This window comes from Schistosoma haematobium, chromosome 1, assembly GCF_000699445.3.
Source record: "Schistosoma haematobium chromosome 1, whole genome shotgun sequence".
Taxonomy (NCBI): Eukaryota; Metazoa; Platyhelminthes; class Trematoda; order Strigeidida; family Schistosomatidae; genus Schistosoma; species Schistosoma haematobium.
Window position 1 is genome coordinate 78,472,557 of NC_067196.1, and position 14,393 is coordinate 78,486,949.

The 14,393-nt window shown below is 32.3% G+C and overlaps 1 protein-coding gene across 1 annotated transcript in view; it reads right to left on the reverse strand.

Moving 5' to 3' along the window:
* Nucleotides 1–9,062: 9,062 nt before the first annotated feature.
* MS3_00002190 (uncharacterized protein) overlaps nucleotides 9,063–14,393 on the reverse strand; it is a 43,869-nt gene continuing 38,538 nt past the window's right edge. The window contains exon 4 of the mRNA XM_012940285.3: nucleotides 9,063–9,826. The gene's annotated coding sequence lies outside the window, so the exon portion shown is untranslated. The remainder of the gene's footprint in view (nucleotides 9,827–14,393) is intronic.

The window sequence follows — 14,393 nt, forward strand, 5'->3', positions numbered from 1 at the left end:
TCGTGATCTCAATATTAAGGTGTGTGAACATGTACCAAAATGGCTGCAGAAACGAATACAATCAAGTGACCCAATGAGAGCAGAGGATCCATCATCCTCTATTGCTAAACGTATAATCGAAACAGGCCATAAGATTGATCTAAACTCGGTTTTTGTGGTGTTGTGTAAAAGTGTAAAAGGGTGTATACTAAGGTTTATTGCAGCCTTAGCCATACAAAAATTCAAACCCCCTTTGTGTATTCAAAAATAGTTTGTTCTCACCTTAAACCTACCCTGGTAATATTGACTTATTATCCAGAGTGATTAGGTGTCCAATTGTGTTCACATTATTGTTATTACTCTTATTATTATTATCCTTGTCTCCTTTTACCCCGTTTCCAGTCTAGTTGACCTTTTGTTTTTATATATAAATGTTCCTAACAAGTATATAATGTGTGATCAGATTGTTCGAAATGTATTGTGCTAATATGTCATCACATCGTTCTAATAATCTTCGTTTTCTTATTACATTATCGAAATCTATCAAAAGGACTAATTGCTTTCAATATTTGTTTCATCAAATGGATCTTTACAACGAATGGAATTATTGTCAGTTTAGGGGTTGTGGAGATTATTAAGTTTTTGATTGAGATCATAAACCGACTGATGTTAGACCACCATTGAAAACCTGGAAGCACTGGACGGCCATTTCGTCCTGTTGTGGGACTCCACAATGGTGGTCTAACAGCAATCGGTTCATGATCTCAATCAAAAATGCAACTATTATTATTATATCGACTAATCATCATTATCAAAAATATTCTGTTGATTGTAATAAGTATTCTAATTTATTTTATTAATTTATATATATATATATATTTATATATATATATATATCGATTTTTTTCTATATATTGTTCCAACAGACACCATCTGAATATCATAATATTTTTGTTGTTGTTGTAAAATTTATCAAGACAATTACATAACATACATTAAACTGTCAAATATTGTATAATCAGATAATCCTAATATATATATGCATAAGCCAATTCAGGATACAGAAGAAGAAGAAGAAAAAAAAACATCCACTATCTGATAACACATATTTATATCAATAACCACGATGTATTCATGTTATATAACTTCCTCATAGTTCGTTTTATCATGAAATATCAGTAAAAACGATATTTCAATTCTTTTTTTTCTTTTTGTTTGTTTGTTTTTTGAAGAAGAAAAAAAAAGCCAAACAAAAATGATCAAGATAATGGTCTGAATTCACTTAACTACATATTTATTAATCAATTTTAGTCATTTTATTTACTTTTCTTTTTTTTGTCTGGAAAAAAATAGGAATAATCATGTTTCGACGTATTTCATTTGTTATGTAATTCCCTTTTTAAAGTCAGACCATTAATAAATCTGATATTATCATAGTTTCAATTTTATTACCAAAAAATAAAAACAAAAAAATAAATTATGTAAACTTATTTAATGCATAAATAAATGAATATTTATATTGTTATTCGTTTATCTATAGAATAGATATATCTGATTGCATCACGATGTAAGCCCTAACTTGGAATCTTTTAGGGAAGCGGAAAAGAGGAAAACCAAAGAACACATTATGTCGGGAAATAGAAGCAGATATGAAAAGGATCAATAGGAACTGGAAGGAGCTGGAAAGGATTGCCCAGGACAGGGTTGGATGGAGAATGCTGATAAGCGGCCTATGTTCCTTCACGATGAGTAACAGACGTAAGTAAGTAAGTAAGTATATCTAACATCAATGAAATATTCTGTGTTTGACTAATGTTTATTCAAAATTATTCAATGCAGAGTACTTTTTTTGTTTCAGTTATAGTGTTTGATAAACTGTTGTACAATTTCAATAGTTGAGATCATGAGTCAATTGAAGCCAGATCAACATGGAAAACCTGGAAGAACTGGACAGCCATTTCGTCTTATTGTGGGACTCTTCAGCAGTGTGCATCCACGACCACTACTCGTGGGATTCGAACCCAGGACTTACCAGTCTTGCGCGCGAACGCTTAACCTCTAAACCACTGAGCTGGCATCCAATCGTGGTAATGTCTAAATTCAACTAAACCACGAAATTGAGCGACATATCCATTATTGTCATCAGTGAGTTTCTATCTCACAACTGACCAGGTTGAACTCCTCTGGTCACTGTTTCTCACTAAAACTCCAGGAAATACATCTTGAAGCCAGTCATTAATGAGCATAAGTTGACTAGTATCAGAAGGGGTTTTGTGGAGATTGTACTAATTCCAATAGTTGAGATCATGAGTCAATTGAAGCTAGACCACCATGGGAAACTGAAAGCACTGGACAGTCGTTTCGTCCTATTGTGGGACTCTTCAACAATGCGCATCTACAATTGTTCATTTTATATTGTTTTTTGAATCTTCCCATCGATGTTTGAGACTGAAATTGATCTGTGCAGATTGTCTCACGGAGTAAACACCAACTCTGGGATTCAGGTACATCCATCTGCCGAGTCCTAGATAGGACGGAACGTGCGTCCTGGATTCGATTGCTAGCTACCATCCATCTTTACTTATAATCCCCTGTGCAATGATGTTCATAGTAAATCGATATTCGTGGTGTAAGGGAAAAACAAAGTTTTATAGATTTACTAATGAAGTGTTTGTAGGTGTTGTGACATGCTGTGACATACTGATACACAGTATGCCACATCCTAAACCCCCCAATTGACTAATTCATCGAAAACACAAATTTGAACAAGAAAGTGTATTGAGTTACCGAATGAAATGCGTAAATACTCATATATATATATATATATATATATATATATATATATATATATATATATATATATAACAGTCTATTTTTAGGCAATTGATCCATTGGCCCCAATGAAATGCACTGGATCTTTAGGTCACTTCTGGTTACCATCGGTTGACTTTTTGCTACTTTTGATTGACTCTTCATATCAATAAAGTTCGCGTACAAAAATGATCTTGAATTGCAGTTTTCAATGATGCCAATTGTTACATTTTGTTATTCAAAATCCAACCAAAAATTGGCATTAATAATAAAATATTTCCATGGTATTTTCTTTTCAATATAAATTACATTTTATGATTTCGGAAAATAAACCATCATATTATACTATGAAAGTGTTATAATTTGATAAAATTTATAAAACTATATCAATATAAAGTCACTTGTGTGTAATGATTCTTATAAACCTTATAACATTATTTAGATAACCGGTAATGTCAGATGTAAATCAACTTTTCATTTTCATTACTGTTTGTTTGAATCCATTTAATAAGTTTGATATGTGAATATTACAGAGTGTAAACAATCTAACAGTTATCTTTGCTTTACCTAATTTAATAAAAGTATTCCCATTTCCGCATTATTATTATTATTATTATTATTATTATTATTATTACAATTAGTTGTAAAGTCTATATTAAGGTTGTCATTGATTAACGCATCATCATGATTGTTACTGATTAGTTTGACCTAGTTCATTTTAACATAGAATCTATTTGACAGGTTAATAAATGAATGAATATTTCAAATACAATTCGGTTATATATAACATATATCCAAACAAATTTTAATCATTCAATATCCTGAATATAATAAATAGTGAAATTAAAACCTTATTATATATTATAATATTATTTTTGATAATTCAGCTTCTGATGTCAAATACTAATTATCGGTTATGTTTAAATGAACCAAATAGTTAATGAATTAGCATCTATTTGATACGTTTTAGTTCTTTTAAAATTTTCTATTGTATTCTACTAGGATAATCATAAATCATAGATCTTTTTCGAAATATTTCTAAAGAATTTGATTTGATTACCCTAGAAGAATGAATGAACTATTTCGGTAGAAACACTTCAAAGAAGTTTCAATTTTTGAATTTGATTTTGTTCACTATTTCCTTACAGATGCTAATTCTGATAAATAAAATAAATTATGCTTATATTAACTTTGATTCTTTTACTGTTAACTCTGAAGTTTTTTTCATTTTAGTATGGTTTGAATTACTGCTACTGTGTAACTAATGTCATGTATAAAAATGGAAAGCCCATTTTTATTTTTAAAAATTACTTCCTAGGAACAAAAATCTCATGATCTGAAGTATATGTAATCAGTACAATTTCAAATTTGCTATTTTAGTTCTGACAAGAAGTTGGAATAAGTTTTGTAAAGGTCCGAGTTATTCTGTTTCAGATGTTTACGTTTTCTTAAAAAATCACAAACTGACCAAATTTAAGCCACTATTGGAAACCTGAGAACGAAGAAGAGTCTCTTTATCCTAGTGTGAGACGTCTCATATCCGGGACTCGAGACCAGTGCTTTCAGTTTTTCGGTGGTGGTCTAACTAAGATAAGTTTGTGATTTAAAGTACGGAGATTCTAGAATCTCCACAAATCTTCCCATAAAAATTGCAATAAAGCGCTCAATAGTAGCTATCGTGAAGATCCAGCTCTTGAAGTGAGAAACTGTGACCAGTCGAGTTCAACCAGACAGCTATCCACCGCAGGCAATCGAAGATAATCTCGCAATATCACGAGTCTTCGTTTCGATTCACAGATGTAGATTTGTGTGTGTGTGCGCTTGAGGAATCAGCCGTCTTATGTTTCCAGATTTCCAGTGGGGGGTCTAAGACAAGTTTATGATCTAGAAACTATGGAAATGAAAAGCGATAAAATATCTGTTAATGATAATGAGTTACTGACCAAAATAAGAAAAGATGAAAATGTAAGTGTTAGGAGCCTGAATATTGATCAAGAAGATGGACAAAGATAGGTACTTACTAAAAAATGGTTGCGTAACTTGAGAAGTTGATATGAAATGCTATCAGAGTAAAATTAGAAACAGAAAAATGTCTTTGGATGATTAAAGGCCATTAAAGGAAGTTAGAGGGAGAGTAATGGATTTGAAAAATAGGTAAAACAAAAACATGGTATAAATAAGATTGTATATGTTACTGTTACAGCTTCTCCAAATGCATGGCAAATGCTTCGGGAAAGCTAAGAAAGCAAGAGCAAACTGTATGGTGAGCTTTTACTTGCTTTGTAGATGGTTTGAGTGCTGAGTCTGTTTTGATTGAATGACCCTTGTTCACAAAGTGCTTGATTGTAGGGTTTCTCATAGACTCACTTTCAAATTCTTCCAACCAAGCCCGATAATATGTATGACAGTGTCCTAACATTTGGCAAAGGGTGAATATATTATCATTACATTGTCAACCAGAATGAAAACTAGTCTCCTCCTCCTGAGTCAACCTTTCTCGGATTTTGAACAGTCTACGAAGTACAAGCCAATAGTTTGGACGCAATCAGAAGTAGACTTATCCCAGATATTTATTGAGTAGACGATGTGAATGCTTTTTAAAGATAGAAACAACTATCGACTCATTCCATGATATTGGAACATTCTCTAACTGTCAAACCTTTGAGAACAACTCATTCAGTTGCTTAACCAGAAGGCCACTACCATCCTTAAAAAAGGTCGGAGGTAAATCATCTGGACCTGGTGACTTGTAGCGTTTCAAGAGTTGGAGTTCCTTGCGGACTTCCGTCTCGTTTGTTGGATCAGTCGTCAAAGGCCATGGAGGGTAGCACAGTCTAATCGACGTTGCCAGTGCAGCAGACAAATTAGGCTGCTACTTGAAAAACTTTGCCCATCGTCCAAGACATTGGTAAATGTTTTGATTGGAACGCTATCAACCCTACAGATTGTTTCACTCACACCAGTCTTCTTGCTGCCAGTGACCCGGATGAGTTGAAAGAGCTTCAGACAGTTACCAGATGCAGCTGCTGCTTCCAGCTCATTAGCACGCTCCAACCACCAGGCTTCTCAGTCATTACTCAAGATTTGCCCAAGTTCATTACATAACATTCTTCGTTTGTGGTCAGACTCGCGGTCACTCGGAGTAGACCGACGGGCTTTAATGAGTTGTAAGGAGTCTGAATAAACCCGGTGCTTATAAGCGGGACGTTTTGCGAAGCCACAAGCGGCTCTACTCGTCATTTTTATGACGTTATGCAATCGCAACCAGTGCTCATCTATACTTTTCTGTGGGATGGTAGCTAGCCTTAAACTTAGGTTGGCTTGATATTTGTTCACAACAGATACTGCCACCAGCTTACTGTCAACAGTCTACTTAGGGCGTTTAATTTGTTGGCCACTGAAACATAAGATTAGGGCAAACAATTGTATGATCAGAGTCCAGACAAATACTCCGAAAGGGGAGGCAGTCTTGTACACAACCACGCCAGCGGTAGCTGACAAGAATGTGACCAGTTGGAGTTCGAGACGCTGGACGCCAGGTAGCACGTCAGCGATGACTATGTCTATATTTAGTAGTGGCCCGAACAACCCTCCTCTATTCCCAGACGCACGACCTGTGCGTTCATGCTTCCAGCTAGTACTACAATATCTGTTTGACGCAATATTTGTAGAGCAACTAACTTGAGTTAAAACATCTTTGATCGTATGTAGGTTGCAGTCTGACGAAGCGTAGGCGGAAATGATGAAAATATATCGTCCCTCATGCCTATTTCTTCTCACTTTTGTGGACCTTTACAATTTAACATCACACAACCAACAGTTCTAGCGCTTAGTGCGATACCAAAGCCAGCAAAATCAGATGGTGCCTTAGCGTGCTAGGACAAACGTACATGAAATAGGCTTTATGAAGTGATAGATGGAGAGGTAACTTGTAGCACTTCATTAGAGGCGTGAATACGGGTCTCGGGTCTGTTGTCCGACCTTCATTAATGTGAGGACGTTGAAGGAGACTAGTTTGAATGGTGTACGTGGTTTCAGAAAGACTGATTCAGTATTCATAGTCGGTGGTAGCATTCAACGTTTGACTAGTCAGTAAATTTAGGTCACTTAGATAAGACAGGGTCCCCATTATAAGCGAGCTGCTGTAGGAGTTGAAGAATAAAAGAATGTACAAAACAGGAACAAAGGAATAGACAATTGATGAAATATAAAATAAAAACGAGAGTTAACAAGTAGTTTTGAGTATGATTTACAACAATTAAAATTAAAGCATGAATAGTTTTTCTAGTTGTAGCCATCATTTACTTCTGTATTTATCTGTACAGCTCTTCTGTAACATATTTTATATCCCATTATTGCACTACCTTTGGTAAGCTCATTATAACTTTGAATGACCCCACATAGTTATCAATGGTGCAAGTGTGTTATTATTATTATTAATATTATTGTCATCTTCCATTGGATTATTATTAGGTTGTACAATTCACGTTATTGATATCATTGTCTCATAGAGTGGCTTATGTTGTTTATATATATATATATATATATATATATATATATATATATATATATATATATATATATATATTAATCGTTTGTTCCAGTACCATTTCCATGTGACTTTATAGACATTTTTATTATCCAAAGTTAGTCTCACTCATTAGCTAATGATACATACTGGTGACAGTTGAAATGTTTTTAAATAAGTATGGAGTAAGTCACTTGTTTTGAATGGTAGGAACTTTAAACACAATACTCATTTAAATCCTCAGTCGTAGTTCGAGGGTTGACTTTTACTCTAATTAAGTCCTTAACATATGTTACTGATCAGTGGATTATGAAAATTGCCTACAGTGATATCTTTCAATTGTGGAGAGTTTTTGTTTTCCTTAAATTCACATGTTTCTACATATGTTCTGAAATAACAGAACTTTCGTTTTTCAACTAAATCTTTTTGTTCATCGTGTTAATTTGGATTTTACAAAATTAATGTTTTATCCTAATATTCTTCTTAGGACTCCTCAGCACGTGTAAGTAGTCAGTAGCTGTCAGTAGCATTACTAGTGTATTCCCTGCTTAAGCTATGAATCCAGAATTTAATAAGCTGCTAAAATAACTATTGTATACTAGCTATCTACCACATTAACTTATTTCTTCAGTCTCTTCTTCGGCAGAATTAGAAACACAACTGAACTGAACATGCACTTATTCAAGTTTACAAATAATAACCTCTCACTATCTCAAGAGATAGTAATGATTTCTATGGCAGATATTGTATTCACCAATAATTAAAAATAAAATTTATTTCTACATTAACTGTGCTTTGCGTTTTTAATATGGATGAAATCGATGATTGTTAGTGTATCATATTACTTACGCTTAATTTAAAATGTAATGTAACAGATATTTAGGAATGCATAATATGCTCAGAATAAACTGCGGTATCTTTATTAAATATACTTAATGATTTAAAAGTTTAATGACCAAACAATGATACTTATTTACAGTTCATTATTTACAATGCACATCCATAGGTTTACAGCATACTACAAATTAGTCGACAAATTTAACGGCGAAACGCATCAAATTAGTCTTATCAAATAGTGATAATCCAGTTATTTTGCTAGTAGCAGGTAGTAAAACATCCTTTATAAAAAAGACAATGTTTTGTTTATATTTCTTTTTTTGTTGTTGAGAATATCAAGGAGCTTATTATCAGAATACCAATATTCAAATCAAATCTGCTTATAAACATTGGATGATTTTATTCTAGGACTAAATTTAGTTAATAACTTATCTATTTATCATCCCTTTCGGAGATAGCTCACATATCAAACACTAACCACTATATATGAAATTAACATTCCAGTTATTTAAGAAAGAAAACTTCAGACAATCCTAATTTTTTTATCTAAACATTAGAGATACGGATGTGCAATTATTAGTATACAACCCTTAAGATTGGTATTCTTCTGTAGTCGTAAGTATATCAATTTAGATATTAGTTCTGTAAATGAGATATTAAATAAACCAACCGTGCTATGTAAATAGAATGTTTAGCTATCTGAAAGAGTTATATGTCAGTGTATAAGCATTTCGTTACTTTTACATTGTATCATATTCTTCAAAAAATAGCATCTGTTTCATTCATATGGTCAAAATAAGAATATCATTAATAGTAACACATTTTAATTTTTTCAAATATTTTGTTTTTTCTGGACAAGACTTATTAGCTATATTTATTTCTAGTGTAGTGGATCAGAACACAAGTGGGGACAATCAAATGTATTTGAATACAAAATTACAGAATATCTTAGTAAAACCTGAGAATCATACAGTAAATACTTCATTTGCAAAATATAAAGCAATCATCTCAAACTTTATTGTTCTTTCATTTCTACACCAATCATTGTTTGTTCTCGTTCTCTTTTCTTTATTCTTTTTAACCTTCTACCTCTAGGCATTTCACTTTTGATTAATGATACATATTACTATCAGTATCACACACCACACTAGTATCTATAGCCAATCACAAATCTGTAAATTATCTTATATAACCTATTGAAGTAAACAATTGGTATCATACAATTCAATTTATCATAATATTATAGATCAAAACAAGTCAATACAAATAGCTTTATTCAATGTATACAAATGAAATTAGGAGGAAAGTTAATAATAATAATAATTCATTTGAACTATATGTTAAATATTATGTTCTGATGAAGAGATAAACAAGAGTATATAAAAATGTTTTATTCATTTACTGTTAATATGGCAAGAAAACAAAAACAAAGCAAAAACATCTTTTCATTCAATTTAAAATGAACAATAATGAGTCCCATATTCAAATGAGTTGACATTGATATTTATAATTTTATTGTTCAATAGTAGTACGATTATTATTATTACTATTACGACGTAATTGATAGAATATTTTCCAGAAGGTATTTTTAAATTGTCTTGACATAGCCAAATATACAAAAAAATTTGCTGGATAAGATAATATCACCAGAAAATTACAGATTTCAACAATCTAAAATAAAATAATAAAATAATAATAATAATAATAAGATAATTATTAATTATTCATTTGAGACAATCAATAGTCCATTGTGAACCAAATATAATCTTATCAGGTGAACAAAAAACCACCAGATTTTTAACACTTTTTAAGAGTTTACTTTATATTGAAAAGAGCAAGAACAAAGATTCTCGAATAATAGCATGAATTCATTTTATTTCGTAGGTTCTCGTCAGCTGCTTACAACCTGTGATATTTAAAAATCATAATTACATAATGGGTTTACTAGTATGGGGGTTGTGGAGATTATTACGTTTGTGATTGAGATCATGAACCGATTGATGATGATCTCAATCAAAAACGTAATAATCTCCACAACCCCCATACTAGTAATCAACATGTGCTCACTAGTGACTAGCTTCGTGAGGGAATTCTCGGAGTTCTAGTGAGAAGCCGTGATCAGTGGAGCTAATCCATGTCGGGTACAAACAGGTGTCTACCTCAGTACCATGGAAGTTGGTCGCGCAATTTCATGGATTGGTTGATGTTAGACACCATCACCATCGGATGCCGGCTCAGTGGTCCAGTTGGTTAAGCGTTCGCGCGCGAGACCGAAGGCCCTAGGTTCGAGTCCTGCGAGCGGGATCGTGGAGGCGCACTGCTGAGGAGTCCCACAATAGGACGAAACGGCCGTCCAGTGCTTCCAGGTTTCCAAAGGTGGTGGTCTAACATCAATCGGTTCATGATCTCAATCAATACTGGGTTTAAATTGCTTACATGAGAGAGTTTGTTTGCGAGTTATATTGAAGAAATATTCGTAAAGTATATCATGTGTGTAAATGAAATTAATAGACTGACTATTGTAAATATATACCTAATGTGAAAGAATATTCTACAACATTAATTGTGACACAGTTCAAAAGTGGGTTAGAAACAATTGATTACATAATGAATAAACACTGATAAGAATATAGTGAGTAGAGTTCAGTTGAGAGATTATTCATTTGAAAGATAGTTTAAAAAAATTAAAATCAATAATGTAATAAATACAAAAGAAAAACTAAAAAAAGTTTTCAAGATGTAGTGAAAGAATATTTGTCACCAAGGCAAGGAAAGATTAACAACCATCTCCTTTTGAATACATAGGTCAGGTTATGTAATAGATATACAGGAATAGACATAAAGTACAAATAATTTCATAATCAATCGTATATAAAATAAAATTTATTTTGTCGTTCATATCTATTACTCTGTTAAAGTTTATCACTAAAGCATTTATCTTCAATTTTTGATTGAAATTTAGAGTCTGACTTTCATCTCAAGTTTAGGGATGTGTTAATTTGGTTATGATAGAGTATTCAGTGACCATTAACTTTTTATATTGATAATGATACAAATTATACCAAAGTCGTAAAAATACTACATAATCTTCTATCTCGTGGGTTCGTTTCAGTGTTAAAATAATCATGTACAAAAGATACTAATGTATTTCTCGACAATCTCCGGTATGAGATCTAAATGAAAATAGTAATCATTTCTGACTTTTAACGTTTCACGTTTTGCCATATGTATATTACCATGTATATACATTAAAAATGATATGTTTTTCTCATTGTCGTCTATCCTCATATATAATCATCAACTTAAATCGCATTGGTGAACAACGGATTTAAATGAGTCAAATACGAGAATGGATTTTTGAATACGTATATTTTGTACACTGATTGATCTGGACGGATAATCAGAGGAACGAAGCGGAAGGACGCTCAGTGGAGAAGGCATGTGAGTCAACTCAATTTAGTCAAGCGTCAATCAATATTTATAGTCACACAAAAATAAGCTACAGACATGTGGTAAGTAAGATAAGATGTGCACACACATACGCTCATACAAAAACAGTGTTGATAAGTGAATAATTAGAGAAGTCAAAACGTGACTCAGAAAGAATGAATAGATTGGCTTGTCCAGAAGCTAGAATAAGTTATGTGGGTTTAACATAGTAACCGACACTACACTATGTTGCTCAAACATGTTACAACCAATAAATTTTAATGTCATCTGTATAAAATAACATTTATCGATTTGAAAATAAACGATGGAGTAAGTTCATGGAAAACCCTAAAACATACATCTATAGGATGAAATATGTTTACCAAAAAAGTTTTCAATAGAATTATCTAAAGGGGGCTATCACAAAACGTCACTTCAAGACCAGTAGAACCTTTAGGCCTATATTTATCACATCACAAGATCATTTAACAAGTTGTAAAGACCAGTATCATTTCCGGTCTATTCAATTAAGTCTGAAGGGACTAATGTATTTCAAGTATTTCCTTTGTATACACTCAAAGGCAACTTGTTTTTTAAGCATTCTATCAGTAGATTTTTTAAAATTATAATTTATGTATTAATGTAATCTATCATTCCATGTAAAAAGCTTTTGTTTCCGGGTGTTAACTATTTAAGAGACATTAATCACCTTACTACGCTAATTAAACCAATATCATTTCCTTTAAAATGGCTTTTAACTTGTAATGAAAGCTAATCTAGCCTGTTTTCATTGTGTTTATTATAATATGTATAAACATAGGATTCAACCGTTGGTGTACTTCACAATCATATGTATGAATATATTTATTTGTAGGTCTCTTCCCTAAATGTAACTTTTTCAAAGTTAGAGAAGAGCATAATCAGATAACTGTTGTTTAATCATACATCTATTTCGCTCTACTTGATTCTTATATATGGCTCTCCAATAACTCACGGTCACACAACAAACAATTCAGGTCAATTGTTATTTTGTAACTCCAATGGTATCATTTGTACAGGTTGATAATGTTGATTAGTGAACTAGCAATTATATAAGGTATTCATAGAGTATTTATTTATTCTTCTTATGAACACATTATTATTAACCAGGAGATTTAGACGTAAATTGTATGTGTCCTTAAACTATATCTGGCTCGTTTATTTCAAAAAACAATTTTTTTGGAAACTAATCCTACACACATGCGTTTCTCGTAAAAAAGAAACAAAATGACTACGGTTTCACTGTTTTAGCTTCAAACTGCCAAGATATAGCAAATAATCTGGTTTAAAATGTTTTGGATTCTGTGCGTAGTTCGTATGGCTTCATTTCAGCAGTAACTTCTGAGCTAGTATTAATGCAATTGCTTCTTAAGATGAACTCTCATAAAATTTGTTCATTTCATTAACAATCTTGGAACTTATTAAGAAATAGTTACATTTAAGGGAAGATTTAAACATTGTTAAGTCAAGCATATTATCACCAAATCAAGTTATCAGTAAAACATATTATGATATTTACAAGTTTTGTATTTTATATTAGAGATATTTCTTTGATCTTTTTACAATACAATAATAATGACCGGCTATTTGAATTGATTCAATTTAAGAGAATAAGTAAAAGCTTTTCATTCAACTTCATAAAAAATGTTCCATTCTATTTATTATTTAACCAGAAAAAAACACGATACAACACAGCATGAACCAATCCAATCACAATTGACGGAGAAAATTTGAAAGATGTAAAAACATTTACATATCTGGGCAGCATCATTGATGAACATGGTGGATCTGATGCACATATGAAAGCGCAGATCGGAAAAGCAACAGCAGCATATTTACAAATGAAGATCATCTCCAACTCAAAACAACTCTCAACCAATACTAAGGTCAGAATTTTCAATACAAATGTCAAGACAGTTCTACTGTATGGAGCGGAAACCTGGAGAACTACGAAACCCATCATCCAGAAGATACACGTGTTTATTGATAGTTGTCTACGCAAAATATTTCGGATCCGTTGATCAGACACTACTAGCAACAACCTACTATGAGAGAGAACAAACCAGATCCCATTTGAGGAAGAAATCAGAAAGAAGTGGTGGAAGTGGATAGGACACATATTGAGAAAAGAACCGAACTGCATCACAAGGTAAGCCCTCACATGGATTCCTCAATACCAAAGGAAGAGAGGATGAACAAAGAACACACTACTTTGAGAAATGGAAATAGACATGAGAAGAATGAACAACAATTGGATAGAAGTAGAAAGGAAGGCAGAGTGGGACAGAGTGAGTTGTAGAATTCTGATCGGCAGCCTATGTTCCATTGGGGGGAACATGTGTTAGTAAGTATGTAAGTAAGTAAGGAAAAACGAAAAAAAAGAATTCTAGTGAAAAGTGATTGACTTTCAAAAGAATGTATAGAAAGTAATTCCAAGTAATGACTGGAATAAATCACATTATTTATTATTAATTATTAGCCTTGTATCATCATAGATTTCTATCAAGATATAACAAAAATGAATCAAGTTATTCACTCCATTAAAGACACTATTTATAATGTGAAAAATCATTAGAAAGTAATTACATTATACAATACTAATTTCTTTTATGTGAAGTTATTAAAAGAATAATCAAAGTTATTATGATGAAGAAAGTAATTAATTATTTCACTAAAAATCAAATTAATCGTTAAAGAAGGTAGTTATATAGAGTAGAATTTACATTATATATGTTCTTCAATTGTAGGAATGCGACCCTTGCTTTGCCGA